Source organism: Balaenoptera physalus (genome assembly GCF_965194825.1).
Source record: "Balaenoptera physalus genome assembly, chromosome: 15".
NCBI lineage: Eukaryota > Metazoa > Chordata > Mammalia > Artiodactyla > Balaenopteridae > Balaenoptera > Balaenoptera physalus.
In genome coordinates this window covers 75,450,185-75,476,503 of record NC_138894.1, presented here as the reverse complement: position 1 = coordinate 75,476,503, position 26,319 = coordinate 75,450,185, and the positions used below count along the sequence as shown (strand labels likewise).

Below are 26,319 nucleotides of genomic sequence, written 5' to 3'. Positions count from 1 at the left end.
GTTCTTGCATAACAAAGTATCATTAGCCAGGAGTGCTGAGAATCCCTTTTCTTTCTTCTCTTTGTGTTCCATCTCATAATCCTGGAGGTACTTGAGAATTAGATGTATTTGCAATAATTGCACAGGTGACTGAGGATATTTCACAATAGCAAACCATTCATATTACTTTTAAAATGTAAATATGTGGATGTAGCATGCATGAAACATAATACTGATTCTCTATATTGACTAGATAGATATTAAAAATGAGAATTGCAATAATTTAATTTTATAAATATATTTAATAAGATTTAATCAAATAGAGTTAAATTTAAAGTTCAGCTATATTTAAATAATCTTTATTTAAAATGTTGGTGTATTCATGTATTTGTTTTTATTTTGCCTTTAATTTTAATAGATAATACAAATATTTTAAAGCAATAACTTTTTGAAAATATTCAAAGTAATTATAATTTAAAATGTACATTCACTTAACTTACATTTTGATAAAAATATACTCAAATTTTAAACATTTTGAATATAATTACACTTTATTTTTACTTTGTTATTACTGTCAATTGAATACATTACACGAAAATCTTTAAGAACATAATCAGTGATTTTGCTGAAATGAAGAAAATGTTGTGGAATAAATGAATGATTTATGAATTATTTAAGTCTTTTGTCACTCATACAAAATGTCATTAGCTCATCCAAACATGTGCAACAATTAAATTCAGCCAGCTTGGATATTTTGCTACCTTTCATCATATTGAGACTACAGCTTTATCAGGTTTTGGGATTTTGTCGTTGATTTGTCAAGACAGAAGGATAGGACAATCTTATTTAACAGTTTTTAGCCTTTTTTTTTTTTTTACAGCTTTTAAATATGTGAACATAGGGTACGTGGGTCTCCACTGGTGCCCTTGCCCAGTCTACTTCCTTTCCTTGACCCTACCAGGCACTAGCCTTTACAGTTACTTAGAATTTTTCAGGACTTTGGGTGGGTAGTCTCTCTATAAATCCAAATTACTAGGCTTTATTAAACTTTTTACATGCCAAAGCAGACAAACAACATACATTTTTTAAACACCCACATTTGAAAATTCTTCTAGGTATAATCCCTTGTAATGTACAGCCAGCAAAGCAACTATGACATTCCCTCATTTTCCTGACTAAATTTAGAAGCAAATATTTTCAGAATATGAAATTAAATTACAAAGGTCATAGGACAATGAATAATATGCCATGTGTGGTTAATTACACTTAGTTCTTTAAAAAAAGAAAGTCATCTTAGCCTCTATATAAAAACTGTGTGTATGGTTATTTCACTTTGAAATGTCAAAGGGTTACTTGGTTTCAAAAAGAAAATGGAAAAGCACAAAGCTATTTATGTAATACTGAAAGAAAATCTTTCTTAAGAGAATGTAATGTTTAATTCTTTATGGCTTCCCTTTGTCCTGTGGCTAGCTTACAAATATGCAGTGCACAATACTTTGTGCCATTGAAATTAAGGGTTCATGTATTTTTAGTCTTTTCAGAGAAAAGAACCAAATAATTAAGATACAGAAAAGATATGATTGTTTCTCAACAGTTACTAAATCTGATGAACCATTATAATCATAAGGTACATAGAATTACATTTAATCTTTTTTCCATGAGGAGATAACCTGTACTTTTAACTTCAAACAAGAGGCTGTTTTTTTCTACCCTTAATACTTCAGACTTCAAAAGTAAAACATTTCTGAGATACTTGAATCAAAGGCAATTGTCTGCCTAATTTTTATTTCTGCCATAATTAAAGCAGGGAACTTAATTGTCAGTGAACTCATTCTAATACTCCAGTAAGACAAAATAAGCAAGCCATGCTGTTAATAGCAATGATGGAAGTGATAGCTCTGGGCAGTCTAGCAAATGCTTACCTGTGACTTGGGGTGTTCACCTTAAAAAAGACACACTGAGGTCAAGCTCACTTTTGGTTTTTTGGGTAATTTTGCCCTGCCATGCCCTGGGAGATCAGAGAAAGATTTTTCCTCTCAATTTTTTTTCTTCCCTCTGTTGCCCTAGGACTTACACTCTTGTTTATTCTGATTGGTTTAACAAGTATCAGTGGACACTTACTGTCAGACACTGTGCTTGATGTTAGGAATTCAAAGATGAAGAATACAGTCTTTGGGGTCAAGAAGCCCAGTCTAGAGAATTCAGACAATGGGAATACCGTGTGATATATGCTCTCTGCTAGAGGCATGCATGAGGTTCCTGTTCCAGCCCAGCCCACAGATTTTGAGTCCAGAGGAGGGATTCAGTTTCTTCATCTGGATAACTTCTCCATGGTACATTCAAACTGTAAAATGTACATGATTCTAGTTTTTTTTTGTTGCTGTTGGAGTATAGTTGACTTACAATGTTGTGTTAGTTTCAGGTATACAGCAAAGTGAATCAGTTATACATATACATATATCCACTCTTTTTTTAGATTTTCTTTCCCGTATAGCCCATGTCAGAGTATTGAGTAGAGTTCCCTGTGCTATACAGTAGGTCCTTATTAGTTATCTATTTTATATATAGTAGTGTGTATATGTCAATCCCAATCTCTCAAATTATCCCTCCTCCACTGCCCCTTTACTACCCACCCCCTGCCCGGTAACCATAAATTTGTTTTCTACATCTGGCTGATGACTCTAGGTTTCATATTATTTCAGATGAAGTGTTTAACAGCTACACTGATGCAGCTATAGACTTTCTCCAATGCTGAGGCCAGGATCAGTCTGTCTCTTCCAGGCTTCTCGAAACGTTTTCCTTATGTTATTAACCTACCTAAAGTCCCACAGTTACACTTTATCCATGGGGGCTGGGGGGTTGGTATGGGTGTGTTTTGAAAGTGCAGTACCCCTTCAATTCACCCTCATTTGGTGGAGAATGGTTTTGTCATCTTACTCAAGTTACTTTCCACAGATTCAAATTCTAAAAGAATTTACTTGTCTTTGATCCTTTTGAAACGGATACAAGTCTGAGACATACTCCTCTCTTGTTTTGGAAAAGAGAGGCCTTAAAATGGTTGAATCTTGTGATTTATTGCCAGTGTACAAGGCTGATCCCAGGCACAGGCTCTTGGTTTGTATCATCCAAGCTCATATGGTTTGCTGATTCAGGAATCATTCTGTTCTTTATAGCTTTTCTGCTGGCCACTTCTAAATAAGGAGAACCATCTTCCAGCTTGAGTTGTAAAACTCATGTTTTGTTTTGCTTTTTTGAAGAGGTTTCAAGAAGACCCAAGGTAAAATGAGATGGATTGTAGATCAGTGAATTTCAAGTGGGAGGGATAAGAGCTTTTTCAAACTACACAGTGCCCCTCTGCCCATCCCTATCCATCACAGCATTTGAGAATCACTGCTGTAAGGGAGTCTTAATAGGAGATTAGAACCTGGAGACCAAGCTCCATGTACATTTCTGTCACCAGCTCCCCAGCTGTTCTGTGATCCTGGTTCTTCATCTAGTCAATACACTAATCTGTTCATCTGTATACTTCGAATTTAAATAAATAAAAATTTAAAGTGATTTAAATCCCAAAGAATGAAATATATAATGAAAAAGCTATCATAGGCAAAAATATAGACTGCCTACTATACTTACCCCCAAAACAGCAAAGTTGGTTGAACTGGGTTCTTTCAGTAAGTCTTGTTTCCCCCTCAACGAAACAGACACTCAATTGTAGCTAAAGGATCCAGTTTCAAAATGATGCCTGTTCATTCCCTGGGATGCAATTTAGGTGTATTATCCAAACTCCAGGGGCAGATCCCTTTATCTAGATGAATGATACAGCGCTGACAGGACCCAGCAGAGCCAGGCAGTTACAGACCCACCGGGGGTAAGTATGTAGCTTGGAGACCTGTATGAGATGTCTCAGAGAGCCCTTGGATTTGGTACTTCCCACCGGTTACCTGAGCTCATCTCATTCCTGGCTAAAGGCATTTTCTCCTTAGCTTTCTCTAAAAGTCTCACCTTGCCCTGCCTCCCCCTCTGCTTTAGTTCTAAAAACCCTTGTTCTCCCAAGTGTCCTAGGAGGCAATAGCTCTTGTCTGGCCCCTCTGGTCCCTGTTCCCCTCTTGGACCTACCTATCTCTGTGGTTAGCAAAACCTAATGTATTTATTACCCGGCCGTTAACAGAAAAAATCTGTCAACCCGTGGACTAAAGTACCCATGGCTCCTCTGTTTGGGGATGCGTCAGCAGAATCACTCCTGGCCTCTCATCTTCCCCTCACTCAACATCCCCTCAGGAAGTCTTGTGAATTATATGACTGTTGAACTTGGGAGAAGGAACTGAGCTTAGATCAGCCCTTCTCTTCTCAGAGCTAGCCTGTCTGGTCCACTCTCTGCCATGCAGTACGGGGCCAACAAGTCACTCTGCTCTAGAACTTTATCTCAGGGGTAGACTCACACTAACCCAAGCTCGCAGAGACTGCTATATAGCCAGAATACTAATTTATTCCATTTTAATGATAAATGCAACCAGCTAGCCAATGGGCCCTCACATCAGCAGATCAAGGCATTTGCTCCCTGTAGACAGGGAAAAAAGTGATTTAAATTCTGTATTTAGAGCATCAAATCTGCATAAGGAGAAGTAGGGAGATGATTTATCAAAGGATACATTTGCCACAGAGACCTAAGAGCTCAAGTCCTTGGGCCAAGGCCCCTTCTCCCATGAACACTATTTGGGAAGCTGCTATCAACTTCTGGCTTCTTAGCTTGGGTTGTCTATGCTATAGGCTAACAGCAGCTCTGCCCACCGCCGCTGTTCATCCAGGCTTTCTCTAAACAATTACCTTTACACTTGTTAAATTAACAGTCACATTCTGGTGCTTGCCATCCTGAGATTACCCCCAAGTCACCTTGGCTGAATTTATAGGTGTTTCCAGTTACACACTGGTTATCTATCAGTTTACTCTTTCAGTTGACTTACCATATTTGTGTGTGTGTGTGTGTGTGTGTCTGTGTGTGTCTGTGTGTGTGTGTACCTTACCCATTTAACTCCCAGAAGGAAACCTCATTTCCTACTTCCAGTTTTCTTTGGAAGCCATTACCCCATTTACTGCTAACAAAGGCATTTTTGAGCTCTTTGGAAAGAAAACTTTCAGTATAACTGTTTTTATTATACTTTAAAACTTAACTACCTGAATTCAAGCACGTAAGCAGTTTTTGCTGATCTCATATTGCAATAATTTATGAGACTGAGCTAATGATGACAAATACCTTGTAAAGACTCTCAGTGTAACTCATCTGGTCTTTAACCACTGTTAGTCTTTCGCAATAAACTCAACACATCTTTAAGATCTCTGATTTGTTTCCAAAGGAGGTGGATAAAAGTATTTGACTCTTAAGCAAAGAAATAGCTAGCTGGATGCCTTGGACAACCAGAAACAGTCTCAGCTCAGAACCAGTCTTTCCCCACTGTCTTCCTTTTTCTCCTCCCCAAACATCTCTCCTGTGTGAGGCACAGTTTGGTGCACTGTAGCTATAACCGTGAAAATATGACATAATAGATGATTCTTGACCTAACAGGGCTTATGTTCTAGTTGAGGGAGACAGACTATAAACAAACAAACAAACAAGAAAAATATCAGTAGCTAGTGAGTGCTACAGAAAACAAAAATGTATAACGTAATAGATGGAGGTCATCAGTTTAAGCTAAGACCTGAACAAAAAGTAGGAGCCAATTATAGGAAAATGAGGGTAAAGAACATTACAGTAGAGAAGGCCTGGGACAGGCCCAAAAGGAGGAGTAGGCTTGGTGAGCGAGGGAAGAGAAAGAAGGCTAGAGGGTGGCTGGCAGGGAAGAGAGCAGGAATAAGAGTAAGTCTTCCATCCACAGCACAGGATGTGGAATGTGTGCAGGGGCAAATACCCGATAATTTCCTCATTTAGAGGGACTGTGGAAACTGTAACATGTTTTTTTTGCCTGCCTCATGTTTTTGTTCTATTTCAAAAATATGTAATAAGGAAAGGTGGGTGTGTAATATGGGTTGGTTCAGTCTCCATAGCATTGTCTCTGGCCAAACTCACCTGTAAGTCTTTTCCAGATTTACCAGGTGATACCATGCTCCAAATCAATCAAATGACATATGAGAAGAGCAAAAGGGCAAGGCTGTTAAAAATTCATCACCATGCCCCTCAAGATCTCAGAGGTCACAGGTGTTTAAAAGCCAAGGAAGGAAGACTAAGGCCCAAGTGAATAACTTTTTATGAATTGTTTTATTAAATTTGATAAACTTACCCCTTTGGAGGGATGGAGGTGTCAGGATTCTGGGTCTCAAAATGTGTCTTCCAGCTCAGTGATACTAAGGAAAGGATAAATCAGGCCTCAAAATGTACATTGGCCCTGAAGTTTGCACGTTCATAAAGTCATTGTTCTCAGTTTGTTCGGGAGAGAGCTGGCTCTGGGGAATTGATTCACATTAATCAGAGTTATAGTAGACTAATTAATAAATACAATGCCATTTATTCATTACCTATGAGAGTTACAACTACTGACTGAAATTCATGTTTTTGGTCAGCACACACTCTGGCTGGTAGGAAAACATATTTAAGAAATCAGATTAAAGTCAGACGGTTAAATGTTAAATATGGAAGTTGAACAAATCAAGTTGGATGTTTGGAAAGGCTATATTCATTAAGCAGTCTTTCTTTTCATTGCGAGGACATACAGTCCCGGGTGGGCAAATGATCTACTATTCAGCTGGACAGGGAAGGCCAGTGCTGGAGAAACATTGGCAAATTTTTACTCCTAGTCTCTCCTTTTTTCTAGAACTGGGTCACTGATTCCCAGAGGGTGGTCTGAAGGTCACCTACAGTAAATGTTCCTCGGGTATTTATTAAAAATGCATTTTTTCAGGCCCCGTCCCACACTTCTGAATCAAAATCTATGGTGTTGGGCTGGGAATATTGATTTAAATTATTTTTCTGGGGAACTGTAAGCACACCAAAGTTTGTTTTTCTTTTTTTTTTTGTTTTTTAAACAAATTTTTTTTTAAAATTTTTATTTATTTGTTCATTTATTTATGGCTTGTGTTGGGTCTTCGTTTCTGTGCGAGGGCTTTCTCTAGTTGCGGCAAGCGGGGGCCACTCTTCATCGCGGTGCGTGGGCCTGTCACTATCGTGGCCTCTCTTGTTGCGGAGCAGAGGCTCCAGACGCGCAGGCTCAGTAATTGTGGCTCACGGGCCTAGCCGCTCCGCGGCATGTGGGATCTTCCCAGACCAGGGCTCGAACCCGTGTCCCCTGCATTGGCAGGCAGATTCTCAACCACTGCGCCACCAGGGAAGCCCTGTTTTTTTTTTTGTTTAATTCTTTATTTTATTTATTTATCTTTGGCTGTGTTGGGTCTTTGTTTCTGCGCGAGGGCTTTCTCCAGTTGCGGCAAGCGGGGGCCACTCTTCATCGCGGTGCACGGGCCTCTCACTATCGCGGCCTCTCTTGTTGCGGAGCACAGGCTCCAGACGCACAGGCTCACTAGCTGTGGCTCACGGGCCTAGTTGCTCCGCAGCATGTGGGATTCTCCCAGACCAGGGCTCGAACCCGTGTCCCCTGCATTGGCAGGCAGATTCTCAACCACTGCGCCACCAGGGAAGCCCCCTGTTTTTTTTTTTTAATTAATTAATTAATTAATTAATTAATTATTTTTTACAAATTATTTGTACTGTTTTTTTGTTTGTTTTAAATTTATTTATTATTTATTTCTGGCTGTGTTGGGTCTTCGTTTCTGTGTGAGGGCTTTCTCTAGTTGCGGCAAGCGGGGGCCACTCTTCATCACGATGCGCGGGCCTCTCACTGTCGCGGCCTCTCTTATTGCAGAGCACAGGCTCCAGACGCGCAGTCTCAGTAGTTGTGGCTCACGTGCCTAGTTGCTCCACGGCATGTGGGATCTTCCCAGATCAGGGCTCGAACCTGCGTCCCCTGCACTGGCAGGCAGATTCTCAACCACTGCGCCACCAAGGAAGCCCCCTGTTTTTTTAAAAATTTATTTTATTAAAAAATTTTTTTTGGGTGCGTTGGGTCTTCGTTGCTGCGTGTGGGCTTTCTCCAGTTGCGGCAAGAGGGTTTCTCATTGCAGTGGCTTCTCTAGTTGCAGAGCACAGGCTCTAGGCGTGAGGGCTTCAGTAGTTGTGGCACACAGGGTCAGTAGTTGCAGCTCACGGGCTCTAGAGTGCAGGCTCAGTAGTTGTGGTGCACGGGCTTAGTTGCTCTGCGGCACGTGGGATCTTCCCGGACCAGGGCTTGAACCCATGTCCCCCGCATTGGCAGGCGGATTCTTTACTTATTATTTTTTTATATTTTATTTATTTATTTATTTTTGGCTGAGTTGGGTCTTTGTTGCTGCGTGTGGGCTTTCTCTAGTTGTGGTGAGCGGGGGCTACTCTTCGTTGGGGTGCGCGGGCTTCTCATTGCGGTGGCTTCTCTTGTTGTGGAGCATGGGCTCTAGGCGCACGGGCTTCAGTAGTTGTGGCTCGCGGGCTCTAGAGCGCAGGCTCAGTTGTGGCTCATGGGCTTAGTTGCTCCGCAGCATGTGGGATCTTCCCGGACCAGGGCTGGAACCTGTGTCCCCTGCATTGGCAGGCAGATTCTTAACCACTGCGCCACCAGGGTAGTCCCTCAATATCTTGTAATAACCTATAACCTGAATTTAGAAGGGAAAACTCAACAACACTGCCGAATGATAGCCCAGTTTCACAGGGTCGCTTCCTTGACTTTATAACGAGCAGTATTTTCATTCATCATTATTATGGTGACTCATTTTCTCATCTAATAAATGATGGCTCTTTCATTTCCTTCATAAATGTTGATGAATTTGTTTCAATATCATCATCAGTACTTATTCTTGTAAAAATCTGTTCAGCAATTCTAAAGGAAGCATATTCTGCTGGAACATATGATACTCCAAACTCCGGAACTCCACACTCCAGAGGCCCTCCTTTGGACATGCTCGGCAGGCGGATTCTTAACCACTGCGCCACCAGGGAAGTCCCCACACCAAAGTTTTGAAAGCCGCTGCTAAGCTATATAACCTTAGGCAAGTTAGTCACTTAACTTCTCCAAGCCTTAGTTTGTTTGTCTGTAAAACAGGGATAATAATAGGTCTTATCTTCCTGGGCTACTACAGGGATCAACTGAGTCAAGACATGTAAAGCCCTTAGAAAAGTGTCTGGCACATAGTAAGCCCTCAATACCTGTTTCCTGTCATTATTATTACCACCATTATTGTCATCATCTTCATTGTCATTATTTGGCCCACCGCATTCTTGTTTGCTCACAGATTTGATTTTTTTAATTAAGCAATGCCAGGTTTATTGGTTACTGTAGGAAGGGAGACCATACCCTTGACAGAGTCTTAGTAGCATCTCCCAGATTGTTTTTCATTGATGACATTTTGGGGTTTCTGCTTCTTAAGGCTGGAAAAGATGGTATCCTAAGCCATTTCTAAATCATGCAACAGGATGGATTTATTTTTAGGAAAGTTTCTAATGGCATCCACAGTGTTTGAATTAAAGCTTACTTTTGATCTCAGAGTTTGGCACATCCTTGCCCCTGCCTTAAAAGTCAGGTTGCATCTTACTTTGGGGCTAAAAGTTCTGTCTACTGACAACAGCAACATATCAAGTTGTTTAAAGTCATTTCTTTAAAAGTTGTCACTTGTTATGAATTACCCTTATATTTACACCTTCCTTTAAAAAATGAACACAATGGGGACTTCCTTGGTGGTCCAGTGGTTAAGACTCCGTGCTTCCACTGCAGGGGGCGTGGGTTCGATCCCTGGTCAGGGAACTAAGATTCCCGCATCCGCGTGGCCGGGGAAAAAAAAAAAGAAGAACACAATGTAGAAATAGAGTTCTCTCAACTAGTGTTGGTTGAGTGATGGTGATTCTAATTAAATCGGGTGAAATCTTGGAGGTACCATGCTAGTATGTTTGGCACTAGAGTACCACATACCATGTTTGGTAAGTTGTCAGTTTGCAAGTAGAACTTAGAGCAGCACCATTCCTATTAACCCTTTCTTCTCTGAATACTTCAGAGTATTCAGAGTGGGTTATAACCGTTAATTAAGCCTCAAAACATCTCTGTGACACGGATAATTACACTAGTCATTCCTACATTTTAGACGGGCACATTACAGGAGGAAGAGGTTAAGTGAAGCTAATTCTTCCAGTTAGGCTGATTCAGCAGCAAAACCACTCAGGGAATGTTTAAGCGTTGCAATCTAAATAGTTCTGCAACTGGTTTCCTTAAGTATAACATTTAAAACTGAGTTGTAATAGTACTGGAAGTCCTAGCCACATCAATCAGACAAGAAAAAGAAATAAAACATATCCAAATTGGAAGGGAAGAGGTAAAATTGTCATTCTTTGCAGACGACATGACATTCTAAATAGAAAACCCTAAAGGCTCCACATAAAAACTGTTTGAACTAATAAATGAATTCAGCAAGGTAGCAGGATACAAGATTAATATATAGAAAAGTGTTGCATTTCTTTACACTAACAATGAAATATCAGAAAGAGAAAGTTCAAAAACAATACCATTTAAAATCACCGCAAAAAACAAACAAGCAAACAAAAAACCTAGGAATAAACCTAACCAAGGAGGTGAAAGACATATGATGAAAACTATAAAACACTGATAAAGGAAACTGAAGATGATTCAAAGAAATGGAAAGCTATCCCGTGCTCATGGATTAGAAGAATTAATATTGTTAAAATGGCCATACTGCCCAAAACAATCAACAGATTTAATGCGATCCCTATCAAATTATCCATAATATTTTTCACAGAACTAGAACAAACAATTCTAAAATTTATATGGAACCACAAAAGACCCAGAATTGCCAAAGCAATCCTGAGGAAAAAGAACAAAGCTGGAGGCATAACCCTCCAGGCTTCAGACAATACTACAAAGCTACAGTAAGTAAGATGTTACGGAAAAAGCCAAAAGAACTTTTTGGCCAACCCAATATATACAATGGAATATTACTCAGCCACATAAAAATAATGAAATATTGCCATTTGCAGCAACATGGATGGACCTAGAGAATATCATACTATTTGAAGTAAGTCAGACAGAGATAAACAAATATTACATGATATCACTTTTATGTGGAATCTAAAAAATAATACAAATGAACCTATATACAAAACAGAAATATTATATGATATCACTTTTATGTAAAATCTAAAAAACAATACAAATGAATTTATATACAAAACAGAAACAGACTCAAAGACGTAGAAAACAAACTTATGGTTACCAAAGGTGGGGGGCGGATAAACTCAGAGTATGTAATTAACAAACTACTATACATAAAATAGATAAGCAACGAGGATTTACTGTATAACACAGGGAACAATATTCAATATCTTATAATAACCTATAATGGGAAATAATCTGAAAAATATATGTATATAACTGAATCACTTTACTGTACACCTGAAACTAACACAATATTATAAATCAACTATACTTCAATTAAAAAAGATAAAATAGGGCTTCCCTGCTGGCGCAGTGGTGGAGAATCTGCCTGCCAATGCAGGGGACACGGGTTCGAGCCCTGGTCTGGCAAGATCCCACGTGCTGCGGGGCAACTAGGCCCGTGAGCCACAACTACTGAGCCTGCGCGTCTGGAGCCTGTGCTCCGCAACAAGAGAGGCCGCGATAGTGAGAGGCCCGCGCACCGCGATGAAGAGTGGCCCCCGCTCGCCGCAACTGGAGAGAGCCCTTGCACAGAAACGAAGACCCAACACAGCCAAAAATAAATAAATAAATAAATAAATTAATTAATTAAAGGAATTCCTTTTAAAAAAAAAAAAGATAAAATAGAGTTGTTGGGAAATGAATACATTTTGCAAAAGCAAAAATTGAGTCTAACCTGGTGAAGAAAAAAGGAAGGTATACCCTGGGTTTAGCCAGGGCTTAACTACTCTGACTTCCTTTACGTCCAGTCTCCCAGTGCTGGACCGCTCCCCTTCTAATCAGTATGGATTCTTGTTCCTCCCTCTCATTTCCACTCACCAGTAAACTGTGACTCTACACTACCCACTGATCTGCAGTGGAGGAAACAGCCTGAGTTACGGACGGCAGGCATGGCTCAAACAGCTTGCTGAGAGTGAGCCGTGCCTACCAGACCCACAGCGCTCCACTTGGCTCTCCCCCATTTCACTCACGTGCTGGTTTCTGCTAAACATAGCCCAGTTCCCAGGTCACCAGCTGGCAAAGCTCTGAACTATTTTTAGCTAGGTCCAGGGCTCAGGGCACTCAATCTGGATAGGAAGCTGAGATACCATTCTAGCTTTTAAAAATAATAACTTCTGTTTTTCTCTCGTTACGATTTATCGTGACTTCATTTTAGACTTTCTGGAAAATATAGCTGAGGAAAAGGTGAGAACATTTAAAACACATAGCACAAAAGAGAAAATTAAAATTTTCTTTAATTTTAGGGTAATACTCTTCATTGAGGTGCTATATCTCTATCTATCTATATATATAGTAAAGCATACTAATCTTAAATACACATTTTGATACACTGTGTAAGTATATACTTGTTTAACCCAAACCTAGATCATCATAATGGATATTCCAACACCCCAGAAAGTTCTCACTTGTCCTTTCCAGTCAATATCCTTATGCCCCAGAGGTATATCCTATCCTTACTTTTACCACTTTTGATTCGTTTTATCTGTTTTTGATTTTTAATATAAATGGAATCATATGGTATATACTTTGGCAGCACCGCATGCAGGATCCTAGTTCCCTGACCAGGGATCGAACCCATGCCTCCTCAGTGGAAACTCAGAGCCCTAACCACTGGACTACCAGGGAGTTCCCTAGTATATACTTTTTATGTTTTCCTTTTTTCACTCGTTATGTCTGTGAGATTCATGCATGTTGTCACATGTAGCAGTAGATTGTTGTTTCATCTGTTTTTGCTGTACAAAATTCCACCACGTGAATACACTACAATTTATTTATCACTTCTCCTGTTGAAGGATATTTAGTTTGTTTCCAAATTTTGGTTATTAAAAATAAAACTGTCATGAACATTTTGTTCGTGTCTTTTAGTGATCACATGCACCCATTTCTGTTGGGTATATACCTAGTAGTGGAATTGCTAAGTCATAGGGTAGCCTTAGATCTGGCTTTTATAAATGTGCCAGTTTTCCAAACCAATTCTACCAAATTTACATTCCCAAGAGCAATGTGTGAGAGTTCCAAAACATATCTTCACTTGATAATTTCAAATCTTTTAAATTTTAACTATCCTAAAGAGTATGAGTTGGGGACTTCCCTGGTGGAGCAGTGGTTAAGAATCTGCCTGCCAATGTAGGGGACACGGGTTCGAGCCCTGGTCCAGGAAGATCCCACATGCCACAGAACAACTAAGCCTGTGCGTGTGCCACAACTACCGAGCCTGCACTCTGGAGCCCGCAAGCCACAACTACTGAGCCCGCGTGCCACAACTACTAAAGCCTGCAGGCCTAGAGCCCATGCTGCACAACAAGAGAAGCCACCGCAATAAAAAGCCTGCTCCCAGCAATGAAGAGTAGCCCCCGCTCGCCGCAACTAGAGAAAGCCCGCGCACAGCAACAAAGACCCAAGGCAGCCAAAAGTAAATAAATAAATAAATTAAATAAATAAAGAGGATGAGTTGGTATCTCATTGTGGTTTTCACTTGCATTTCCCTGGTGACTAATGATGTTGAGTACTTTTTCAGACACTTACTGGACATTTGGACAATCTTTTCTATGAAATGCTTCTTCAAATCTTTTGCCCATTTTAAAAATTGGGTTGCCTTTCTTCTTATTGGTTTATAGGATTCGAGTTATTTGTTGGACCCTCAGATTCCTCATCTATAAGAAGAATAAGGACCATGACATTAAAGTTCTTCCAAGCTCCAACAGTCTACTATTTTACTCAATGGATGCTTTTGGTAGAGACAAAATAGATGAGTTCAAATAAACAAAACACATCAGAACACAAAATATATACTTAAAGGAAAACACAGAATGAAGAAAATACATGTGCTCAATATACATAAATAGGATCTTCCCATCCAAAATATACTGATAAAAATTGATATAAATATATAGATCCAAAAATGTATGGTCAATATCCAACTGTATTCCGTAAGTAATTAAGGAAAATGAACCAGAAGTTTGCACATCTGATTATAAATGTAGTAAATCACTATCTGGAAAAATGGAAAGGCTTGTTAAAAATGCAAATTAAGGGCTTCCTCAGTGGCGCAGTGGTTAAGAATCCGCCTGCCAATGCAGGGGACCCGGGTTCGAGCCCCGGTCCGGGAAGATCCCACATGCCACAGAGCAACTAAGCCTGGGCGCCACACTACTGAGCCCGCATGCTGCAACTACCAAAGCCCGCACGCCTAGAGCCCGTGCTTTGCAACGAGAGAAGCCACCACAATGAGAAGCCCATGCACCACAAGGAAGAGTAGCCCCCGCTTGCCACAACTAGAGAAAGCCCGCACGCAGCAACGAAGACCCAACGCAGCCAAAAATAAATAAATAAATTAAAAGAGAAAAAATTAAGTAAAAGGGGGAATAATGTATTTAAAAGGAGATTTACTTATGTCTTTGTTCAACAAACATTTGAAAGACTAGATCTCTAGTCTCTTCCTTCAAGGAACTCAAACTCAGGGAGATAGATGTAATAATTATAGGCAATGTTTCTGGAGGGCTTCCTATGTAGGAGGTACTATTTAAGTGCTTCAGATGTATTAACTCTTTTTTTTTAATAAATTTATTTATTTTATTTATTTTTATTTTTGGCTGCATTGGGTCTTCATTGTTGCGCGCGGGCTTTCTCTAGTTGTGGTGAGCGGGGGCTACTCTTAGTTGCCGTGCAAGGGATTCTCATTGCAGTGGCTTCTCTTGTTGCGGAGCACGGGCTCTAAGAGTGCGGGCTTCAGTAGTTGTGGCCCATGGGCTTAGTTGCTCCGCGGCATGTGGGATCTTCCCAGACCAGGGCTCAAACCTGTGTCCCCTGCGTTAGCAGGCAGGTTCTTAACCACTGTGCCACCAGGGAAGCCCAGATGTATTAACTCTTAATACTCACGACAACCCTGTGAGGTGGATATTATTATTGTCCCTGAAGCACAATGATGAAATAGCTTGCTCAAGGTCATGGCATTCCAGTTTAGGGAAGTATCATCGTTTATTTAATTAATCCCTAATCATTAGGCCCAACTGATAAGTAACAGGGCTGGGATTAGGATGGAGGTTGGGTGGCTCCAGAGACTGAGCTCTGAACCCCTGCACCAAATACCTTGCTCTTTTTATACACAAATAATGGGAGAAAAGTATCAGTAGGTACAAACTACCATGGGAGCACAAGGAATAAAACAGTAGACTTGTCAGGGGTGAAGGATGGAGGGTGGGGCCAAAGATGGGGGTAAATCAGGGAGCAGAGTTTACAGTAAAGTAGGCAGAGGCAACGTGGACTATGCAAGACCTGCTCAGGTGTTTAGATTTTACACTGAAGATGATGTGGCCTGAAGGATATAAGAGTATAGGCTGGAGGATGGGAGGACCAGTTGGGAGGTTTCTAAAACTGTCCCAATGAAAGGAAAGGAACATCTGAACATAGGCAGAACCAGTGAAGAGGAAGAAGAAGAACCAAATGACCAGAGTGTGTACTCCACCAACACAGAGAAATGTGTGTATGGAATAAGCAGGCTGGGGGAGAGGGAAAGCGGGCCAAAGAGCACAAAATGACATATAGAGTACTGATAACTTCTGAAAATGTGTAGGCACACACACTGAACTCCCAGGGTGCAAACAGAGGGAGAGAATGAACCCAGACTGACGGCTCAGCATGTTCTGAACTAGGTCCTCTATGAGTGTTACCTCATTTAGTGCTCCCAGCTCTGCCAGGCAGTATGATTCCTATTCTACTGGCAGGGATACTGAGAGCCCCAGAGTTTAGGAGAGCTGTCTGAGGGGCATGGCTTGTCTGTGATGGAGCCACGGTGTGTGCCCTGGATTGTATGACCCCAAGTTCCTGCTCTTGCGACCCTACCATGGAATGTTCCTCATTCTAGTAGAAAACTTCATGAGCCATGACGTTTAGATCAGGACAATTGAGGGAGAAATTCAAACTAGGAAAACTAGTGTGTGGAATACTAGCTTGGAATCATCACCCTCCTTCATCCCCCTGTAAATCCTGTACCGCCAACTTCTGTTAACCCCGTCTCCAAGACAGTTCTAGATGTTTCCACATTTCCATTCCCAATGTCATCACCGTAGGACAGCCTGGGTCAGCCCAATCCTGCCCAGGCTCATTTACTTGAATGGCATTGTATCCTGCTCTTTCTCTGATCAAACCTTTTGAGAAGGAACTCTTCAAGACTTCCTAATGAAGTTGCTTCCTAAATGGTCTTCCTGTTCCCACTCTTGTTTTCCCCACCTTCTGAGGGATTAGGTCATGCCTCTGTTCTCAGCCCTCCATGGGCTCCCATCACACTAAATATAATCCAGTGTCCCCGGCATGACTCACTCTCTTGGGACCTTCTCTGCTTCTGACTCCTTCTCTCAACCTCTCTGCCAAGGCTATTCTTCATCTATGTCAAGCATGTTTCCACCTCAGGGCCTTTACACGGTATTTCTCTCTGCTAGAAATAATCACCCCTCACCAACCTACTCTGAGTTATTACACGGCCCTCACTCTCATTTTATTCAGACGGCTACTCATTTATCATGTTCTCAGAGATCCTCCCTGACCACCCCCTCTAAAAAAGCATTTTTCTTTATCCCCAACTTCTTACCCTGCTTTATGTTTCTTTATGACCCCTAGTATTACACAGGCACGCATGCACATTCCACCTCCTAGGAAACCAACTATTCTGCTTTGCCCAGGGGGTTCCTGGGCCAAGGCACTTTCAGTGTTAAAACCGCAGAAAGTTGGGACTTCCCTGGCGGTCCAGTGGTTAAGAATCCACCTTCCAATGCAGGGGATGCGGGTTCGATCCCTGGTCAGGGAACTAAGATCCCACATGCCACGGGGCTACTGAGCCCACACGTCACAACTAGAGAGAAACCTGCGCGCTGCAACGAAAGATCCTGTGTGCCGCAACCAAGACCTGACACAGCCAAAATTAAGTAAACAAATAAATAAAATGTTAACCCCCCCCCCACCAAAAAACAGAAAGTTCCAGGCAAACTGGGATGGACTGACCACCCTACAGTTCCTCTACCAGAATACAAACTTGATGAGCAAAAACTTTATTTTGTTCTCTGCTGTATCCCCAGCACATAACACAGTGCCTGGCACAGAGTAGGTGTTCAATAGATAATCACTGAATGAGAATACATGAACAGTTTCCTGTTTCAAACAGCATCAGGTTTAAACTCTCCTGCCCAGCATTCCAGTTCCTCCTTGACTGCTCATCTTAATCACCCCACCCTATTTCCTACCACTCCCTGTGTACACCCTCTGCCCCAGGCATTCCAGGCTCCTTATACTTTTGCAAACTTCACCAGAAACAATCCCTTCACCCGAAGAGCCCTCCCCTGGATCTCCTACCTGAGCGTCTCTTTGTTATGTTTTGCTTTATCTTTTGAGATCTATGCCAGTGAAAAATGGAGGAGGGATGCATGGGTCCCTATCAGAATTCCCTAGGGCATTGTTTCAAAATACCTACTCCTCTACTCCCAGTGCTGAGAATTAGATAGGACTTCCTAAGGGGAGGAGGGGAAATCAAACATTGGTATTTTCCAAAAGTTCCCTAGATGATTCTGACAACACACACACAGACACTTCATGTGAAAGGCACTGATGTAAACCCCACAATGCTTCACAACCCAGCTCAAGCCCCCTCAGCTGCACCACTTGTATTATGGCCTTACCTGACCTCACTGTCCTCTCCCTCAGGAATTCTAAAAAGCTCAGGATCTGAACCATACTCCTGAGCACTACTCCTGCAGGCCTGGCATAAAATATGGACAAATCAGGGTTGCATAAGTGGGACTGTTGGCCTGGCCCAGGAGCTCTCTCAGGTGTGTGGGGCAGGCATTCCCCACCCTCCCCCTGGCTGTAAGTGTGAATGAACCCTCCTTCCCTCTTATTCCAGAAGTACTTGCCCTACTGAGAAATCACCCAGCTTCTGCCCACTCCCATCCTGCTTTGAGCAAGCTATCCCTGCCATCAAAGCAGATTACAGCCACTGCCAGGGCCCACCCTTCTCCTCACTTCCCACTTCCTCTCACAACAGTGTCCCAGAGCTGGTCCACCGAACCAGCCCCAATCTCTAAGTCGCGCTGCCTGCCTTTTCCAGCCAGGGCTCAGAAATCAGACCAACCTGGTGACTCAACAGCAAGCCGAAGGCTTTTGAGTCTTCATTCCCACATCTATGAAAGGGAAGATACTGACCTCACAGGATTTTTAGAGGGATTAAATGTGATAGTCAGTAAAAATTCCCAGCACATGGTACACTTAGGAACCTACTGCCAGAAGCCTTATTTCTGACAAAGGAGCAATGCCTGTCACCTGGACATTGGGACACTGGCTCTCCCAGCCAGGTTGGGTTCTGTCTTAACAGAAACATCACTACTAGAAGTAATCCAAGGTCACTAGAGTTTGGGATTACTCAGTCTCATTCTCTGGGTGGTTTGTGCCAACCTGGAGAGGAGTCTGAGGGGCTTCTTTTTGGCAACTAGAAAGTCATTCTTTGAGCTGGTGGCACTGTTAAACCACATATGAGCAAAACAGAAAACTGCTGTGCTGATCGTTGACCAGACTGCCCTGGAAGACCAGAGGATGAAAAATAGGATAAGGATGGGGTGGGGGTAAAGGGTTCTAGGGATTCCTGTGCAGGAAAGAGAGGCGGATGAAAAGAGTAGGTTCTTGCACAGCATGACGGCTTCCAAGTCAAAATCAGAGGGGAGGGGAGGGATCTGGGCTAAGAATCATTAGGTCTAGATTCAAGTCCTAGCTTTGCTATTAAGTCAGGGCAATGTACCCTTCCTAGACCTCAACTTCCTCAACCACAAAGGGAGTGAGATCAAAAGTAATTGTATCTTTTCTCTTAAGTTTCCAGCACACACATGTTCACTCCCTTTTTTTCCTCCTGCCCTTACATTCCCCATCCTTTGGTTTGGAGCCAACTCCTTCCTGGCAACCAAAACTCCAGACACCATGAACTGTCCTCAGCCACCCCACCCCTGACCCCCTTATGAGATCAGAGGTGTCAGAGCCTACCTCACTCTCCATGGTGCCCGTCCAGGCTTTGTCTACCATTTGGGGCCCAGGTCTGCCTGCAAATTAGAACTAGAATTGCTTCATGCCTATTGCTTCAGGTAGTGGAAAACACTGACAGATGTTTTCTGCCATGCCAAATTGGAATCCTCAATGGCTTTTCCCATAAACTCTGTTATACGTAACTGGTGTTTAGAGTCCATATTACCATGGATACTCTTCTACAGTTACATTAAGGATTAAATTGATTTTGCAGACGGATCTAGGATTTAACCACCACTTGTACCACAGTCTCTGTGGGAAAATATATTCTGTGTTCCAAACAATTGACCTTTTGGAGTTGATCCAGTTCCTAAGTTGGGGACAGCCTGTACAATATTATGTTACATTCTGGGTTTCATTTGTGTGTCCTAGGATCAAAGACTTGTTAGAGCTGGAAGAAACTTTGGAGATCATTAATGCAACTAATTTTGTAGGTAATGAAGCCAAGGTTCAGAAAGACACAGAGATTTGTTTAAGGGTATTCAGCTACTTTGGTCTCCCACCTTCAAGCCAATGCTTTTCCCACTATCCAAATCATTTTGTGGTCATTTTCCCAAACAGCCATTAAACCACTTGAAAGTTGGGAAGATCATGTTTTCTTCAGTACAGAATCAAACATACTAAATATTTCATAAATAGTGAAACAATTCATTATTCACTTTGCTTTGGAGGTCTGTTCACTATAAGATGTCCTCAGATAACAAGTAACATTAGGGTATTTCAATTAAGAATGTATTTATAGTAGACTAGATTTGGTTTGAATCAAGATTTGAATAACTGAAAAATATTCTATTTAACCAGTGTTTCCTATATAAAAGGGTCTATTAGGGTTGATGTCACTCCAATAAATATTTTTCACAGCTCACAGACACATCTGGTTTTAGTTTTAGGAGATACATGCCATTAATTTTAATGTGGTCTTAGGGGAAAGCCATTCATTTTATAACTACATTGAAAAACTTAATAACCCTTTGTTTATTTACCAAAGCCAACTGAAACAGAGACTTATGAAACCATTCAGAAGCAAACCTTCTCCAATTGAAAACGTGACAAACATAATTTGGATATACTATATGAGGAGAGCCACTGTCATTAGAAACAAAACATTTAAACTGTTTTATTTGAAACAAACGTTCCCATTTGGTGTACTTTTCTTCACCAACAAACACATTGAGTTATTTCTTGAATATCTTTGAATGAGCAAGATAGGAGAGCACTGAAAGAGAAACAATCTCATGTAGGTAGATGACATGGTTTTATTGTAACAAACTAGGGAGTGACCTAAATAGACAGCCCTGCAATCTAATTACAAGAAAAAAAAAAAAAAAAGAAGAGCCACAGATCAACTCTTCAAAAATTAGTCATCCTTTGTGATAGCTGCCCATCCAACTTTGTCTTATAGTTAAGTTATACAGTTAACTCCTTCAATTACTAGGCATATATTTTATTTTATTTTTTTATGGTATAAGAAAATGTATTTTCACAAGATATTAATTATGTACCAATAAAGCATTTAAACTAAATACAACACTTCAAAACATTCTGCACAAAGAAGTTACAGATCACATTTATTTAATAACAAAATGTCTAGTTCTTTAAGAAAATATTTTTTAAGAACTTACTGCAATAAAATTTTCCAACCAAAGAAAAAAATATTAAACAAATTATGGTACAAGACATCATAAAACTTATTAATGTAACAAATCAGGCAGAATTTTGTGCTAGAAACAGAATGGGGGATATCTAAATAAAACAAAAAATGGGTATCCATAAATTTCTGGTTAACTGAGGCTTAATATTGTTAAAGACCGGGAGTCTTTAAGCATCAGACTTTGTTTATAAAAATAAAAAATTCCCCAAACATTAGCAACATACTACCTCAGCACAAGTTCTTTTTCCCTTTACAAGTCAGAATGCTGCTGTTCATTTGTCAAGTATATGAACAATATCTAGTTATTTCATTAAACTTAACCAGTATTACCCTTCAGATACTGATTCTGTTGCATTATTTTTTTTCCCAATGAACCTAGAACCTATGCACACTTAGATAAAAATTGGTCTTAGAAATACTTTATTCATGAATAATTCTACACATATTCATTGAAAGCCTACATTTCCAGGCCTAGAAAGAGCAAGACAGACATCAGGCCTGCCTACAGAGAGCTTACCATCTAGAATACAGCAAGTCAAGCACTGGTTTTCAATCACTACGAGCCTTCATTTCACCTTTCAAGATGTGCACGGATACTGATGTCCTCTCTAAGGGCAAACAAAATCTTCCCTTATGCATATCATTCTTTAGATTCTCTACGGGGAATTTTGAAATCTGTATGTTGACAAGGCCTCTGCTTTGCTTTCTCTGATTGCCTTCTGCTCCTTATAACAATGTCAAGTATTTTATTTTCCTTTCAGTTCTTCCCAACATAGCCTCTGCAGTTTTGTCTATCCAGTTTGGCCTTTTCTGTGACACTCTGTTACAGCTTTCTGCTCCCCTTCATTTTTGTTTCTTTCCTTCTTACTAGAAGTCTGGTCATCTGGGCTTCCCCATCTTCCTTTCCTAGCTTCTTATTCATTCTAGTAACAAATCTTAACACTTCCTTAAATGTTGGGTCTTCAGTAAGTAGAATTAGTGAGCATTTCAGTTAGCATTTCCTTGAGCTCTGTTGTGAACATCACATCTTCTTTACAACAATACTTTCTCCCTGAACGTTATTTAGAAATATTATCCTAATATTCTAGGATATTAGGATTCCTGTTTTAAAGGTTTTTTAAAAAGAGATCAATAAAGGAATGCATAATTCAGCAACTGATGCTTCTACTTTAGTCTCAATTAAACTCTTTGGCGTGCGATACCAATGTTACACATAAGGGGCTAGATCAAAAATTCAATTTTTGGCTCTTTGAATTTTCAATTAAAATTTATAAGAACTCAAGAAGTTTGAAACTTTAAAACAAGCTAAATGATAAAAAGGTAGTTATTCATTGATGTGATCCTTTATCATAAACGATATATAATGAAGAATTCAACTATTTTTGTGTCTGCAAGTCAGATGCTATCAAGCAAACTGCCACATATGGATTGATAATCTCTTTTACATTTTTTTTTTAAATTTTTATTTATTATTTATTTATTATGTTTATTTTTGGCTGTGTTGGGTCTTCGTTTCTGTGTGAGGGCTTTCTCCAGTTGCGGCGAGTGGGGGCCACTCTTCATCGCGGTGCGTGGGCCTGTCACTATCGCGGCCTCTCTTGCTGCGGAGCAGAGGCTCCAGACGCTCAGGCTCAGTAGTTGTGGCTCACGGGCCCAGTTGCTCTGCGGCATGTGGGATCTTCCCAGACCAGGGCTCGAACCCGTGTCCCCTGCATTGGCAGGCAGATTCTCAACCACTGCGCCACCAGGGAAGCCCTCTCTTTTACATTTTTAACTCAAAGACAAATAGGAAGATTCAGTAAATTTTAATTTTCCAAATGTTCTCAGAAAGAATGATCAGAAGCCTCCTCCAGTTATAAGACACAGGTGGATAATCCAGTTACCCCCAATGAACTACCTGTGTGTGCTGTGAGGTAGTAATGTGATCTTCCCTGGTGATAACACCCTCAACAGAGAAGCGTCCCCTCTTCACATGAAGAGTGTGAATAACAACAAGGGACAGAGAGTCACCTTTCATTACTTCACCAACTATTGGTGTCTTCATAGGATTTCAAATGCCTGGCTCCAATTTTACAACAATAACAATACCAATATTTATTCTGGAAGGGGATTTTATGTTCCAAGCAGCAGATACCAACAACTTCCGACACAATCTCTAGGAATTATTCCCAGTTCTGAACCATGCTTCAGAAAACCATTTCCAGCAGTCTGTGCAAGATTTATTCCTATTCCATCATTGGTAATAATTGCACCTGTTGCTGCAGGAACTTTAAATTCTTCTGCTGCAAACTTTAAGACTGCTGTAAAAGGTGTACTTTCAGGAACACTGAGTACTTTGTACGGCAGCTGCGGGTCCGACGTCAGTGTGATCTTAAAGGAAACCTTCGACATGGTGCAGCCGGTCTGGACAGAAACCCCACGCTAACCTAGGCATTTATTTTGTGATCATTTTATCTTGAAGCATATACTAGAGAGTTTCCTTAAGAGACAATGTTCCACTGAGAGAGAGAGAGAGAGAGAGAGAGACAGAGACAGAGAGAGAGAGAGAGAGAGAGTTGGGGGTGTCAGAAGTGGGGGAAGGGGGAAGGTTTTGGCCAAGGGCAGGGGAAGAGGCATTTGGTTATACCTGGCTTTATAATTTGGGGGGCTAAAATGACTGAGGACATGCCTTATGGCTTAGCTGATCACTCTGGTGCTTGATTATTCTCTCATATGTGTATTGAAATGAAACCAAAAGTAAATCCTAAGCAAAATTCTTGGCCCTGCCTAGGTGTATACCAGGTCTGGCTCTGTACTGACAGGGGTGGCCTCCTACTGATGCATGTGTCCTTGTCTGGCTTCTCAGTATCCTTGAATTAAGCTGACTACAAAAGTCTATGACATTTGATATACAGAATGGCTGCCCTCAAGGTACATCTAGTAAAATTTAGAACTTACTGCCATTTAAGACTATTAAAGACTTGATTAAGAGGAATCATATTCATGAAAGGACAGCCTGATGAATGTTGATTCATTCATTTATAAGCTATCCTGGATTAGTCAAGGCAGCAAAGAGCTATATATCACTATCACAACCTTCACACTTGGCTACCTAAACCTATTCACTTCACACCATATTGGCTATTGGCCAATATCAAGAGGCATATAAAACATCCCTATGAAAGTCTGTGCTAAAAGGAATCATGAGGCTGCTGTTCACTGTGTTCCAAAGTGCCTTCTTTGAGGACGCTCCATAGGGACATCTTTCTGGTCTCAGCACAGTGATAGTTGGGTTCCTCTGAGCACTAGTCTGGCCCAGGTATTTCCTGTCAGTAAGTACAAATAAAATCATGATTTTATTAAGACCCTAAATCATGATTCCCCAAGTCCTTTACAATCAGGAAGTCCAGTTTCCCTCCACAGACATTTCTGGAATTACCCAAGGATATTAACATGCATGTTATGCCTCCCTAAGCCCAGTGGTATGCTGGTAAATGTTTAACAACCAGCTTCCTGGTGGAAAAAGCTGATAGATTTGTAACATGTGCTAATTTCCTTGGTATAAATACTCCTCTCACTATGGCCAATATAATATCACTGAAGGTAGAGTTGGAAAGAGATGCATAGCAGCATTTCATTATATAGCATTTCCACCAAACAGATACATGTTAACAACCTTTAGACTATACATAATAGTAAAATGTAGCAACATAAATAGACTGTGATGAGTCTTCAGCAATAATTACCTCTGTTTTTGTTATATTTATTTGTAAGTCTATATAATTTACTTTTTAAATAATGACTCTGTTTAACAACTGGCTTGCAAAATTCCCTGAAAGTTTAACAACTGGCTCTCATGACCCAGTGTAAACTGGCTCCCACACACCACTATCTAAAGCCACACTGGGTTGGGAGTCTAGCTAACAGTTTGCCCTTTAGTCTGTTGGATTAACAATCCTGGTCTCATCAGGAGCAGGACCTTAGCCTGATCCTTTTCCTAAGTCTTGCCACATGTCCAGAAGGAGAGGGAGGCAGTTTCCTACATGCAATCAGAACCACTCCCTGCCAGTCCCCTGCTCTAAAGTCTGCTGGTCTCCAGGCTCAGGTGCTCTACAGAGCTGCTGCCCACCACACATTGGTGGTGTTCCACCCAATGTCTCCTACACCACTGGCAGCCTTCTCGTGTCTCTGCTTCCAAGCTGCTGACTTCCCTAACTGACAACCCCCATTCTGCCCATGGACCACTGCTCACACTCAGGCCAAGAACTTCCTGAGAGTCAGTATCTGCCAAGTGAGGCTTCTCTCTCTTTGGTACCCGCCTACCATTGAACCTCATCGTGGCTCTGACTGCCTCTATCGCTGCTGCTGCCTGCAGCACTGTCTCCTCTGCCCTCTGGATCTCCACCTCTTACCTCTTCCTCTGCCCTCAACCTCTTATCCACATTTTTTTTTTTTTATCCACATTTTAAGGTCCAAATAAACTTTGAAAACTGAGATTCACATAAATGTGACATGAAAAATCACATAACAAAGTAGGATGAAATGGAAGTGAAGAATGATCCCAATTTTACAAAATGGGTATACATCTATCTATTCCCTGCTTTTAGAAAGTTCGCTGTATGCAACTTTGCTTTTATGAAAGACCTACGTGAGTATCTTTTTCCGCTAACCAAAAGAAATGCAAAGAGGATTTTCATTTTTACAAAAAAAGGCGAAAAGTAAAAATAGTGTTTAGCGTTAGTTCTGCAGCAAGCTATTACAGAGGAAATGCACACACCAAGCACCGCCAAGTTCCTTCTCTAGGAACTATACTCAGCATCTCAGCATCAGGCTGCCATAACTTTGAACTGTGTCTGTGAGCATCTGTGCTTTATCTCGATTTATTTTGTGCACCTGTTAGCAAGATGTGTCCTAGGGTAATTGCTTCTTTGCTTTATGACATTTCGCCTTATGAAAAGTTTCATAAGAATGCTCTACTTTCAGATAGGGGAACTACACCATATATATGTCTATATAAATAAGTATATTTATAATATAATTATATTATATATGATATAAAATATATAAATATGTATTCAGAAATAAAACAGAAAAGTGGTTATCTATGGCTGGTGAAATTATAAGTGATTTTTATATTTTTTCTTTGTTTTCCAATTTCCTTCAATAAATACGTTTTATTCTGGGGGGGGGGAAAGGCTGCTTTAATGGCAACTCTGACTTGAACTGATATGAGGCAAAATGCAGTCTTTATTTACCTTACATGACATGGATATTCATATGATTTTCTTTAAAAAAAAAATTAATGCTTCAGTTTATAGTGAGCTGCCCCAGAAGCTGCTGGGGTGTTAAGTAATACATAGTATATACACTAAACTTCAAAATCTGAAGACGTCTGATTCTGAATTCTTATATAATATT

At 40.7% G+C, this 26,319-nt stretch overlaps 1 protein-coding gene and 1 pseudogene across 18 annotated transcripts in view; both read right to left on the bottom strand.

The window, feature by feature from the left end:
• Nucleotides 1–26,319, bottom strand: part of LOC309643434 (uncharacterized protein) — a 113,287-nt gene that overhangs the window by 84,240 nt on the left and 2,728 nt on the right. Inside the window, exon 3 of one of the 17 annotated variants that reach the window (XR_014253755.1) lies at nucleotides 6,252–6,315. The exons of the other annotated variants lie outside the window; for them this stretch is intronic. The gene's annotated coding sequence lies outside the window, so the exon portion shown is untranslated. The remainder of the gene's footprint in view (nucleotides 1–6,251; nucleotides 6,316–26,319) is intronic. 17 annotated transcript variants of the gene reach the window in all.
• On the bottom strand, nucleotides 22,991–23,382 carry LOC309643437 (ubiquitin-fold modifier 1 pseudogene; annotated as a pseudogene). Its single transcript has one exon. The product of its transcript is annotated as a ubiquitin-fold modifier 1 pseudogene (transcript).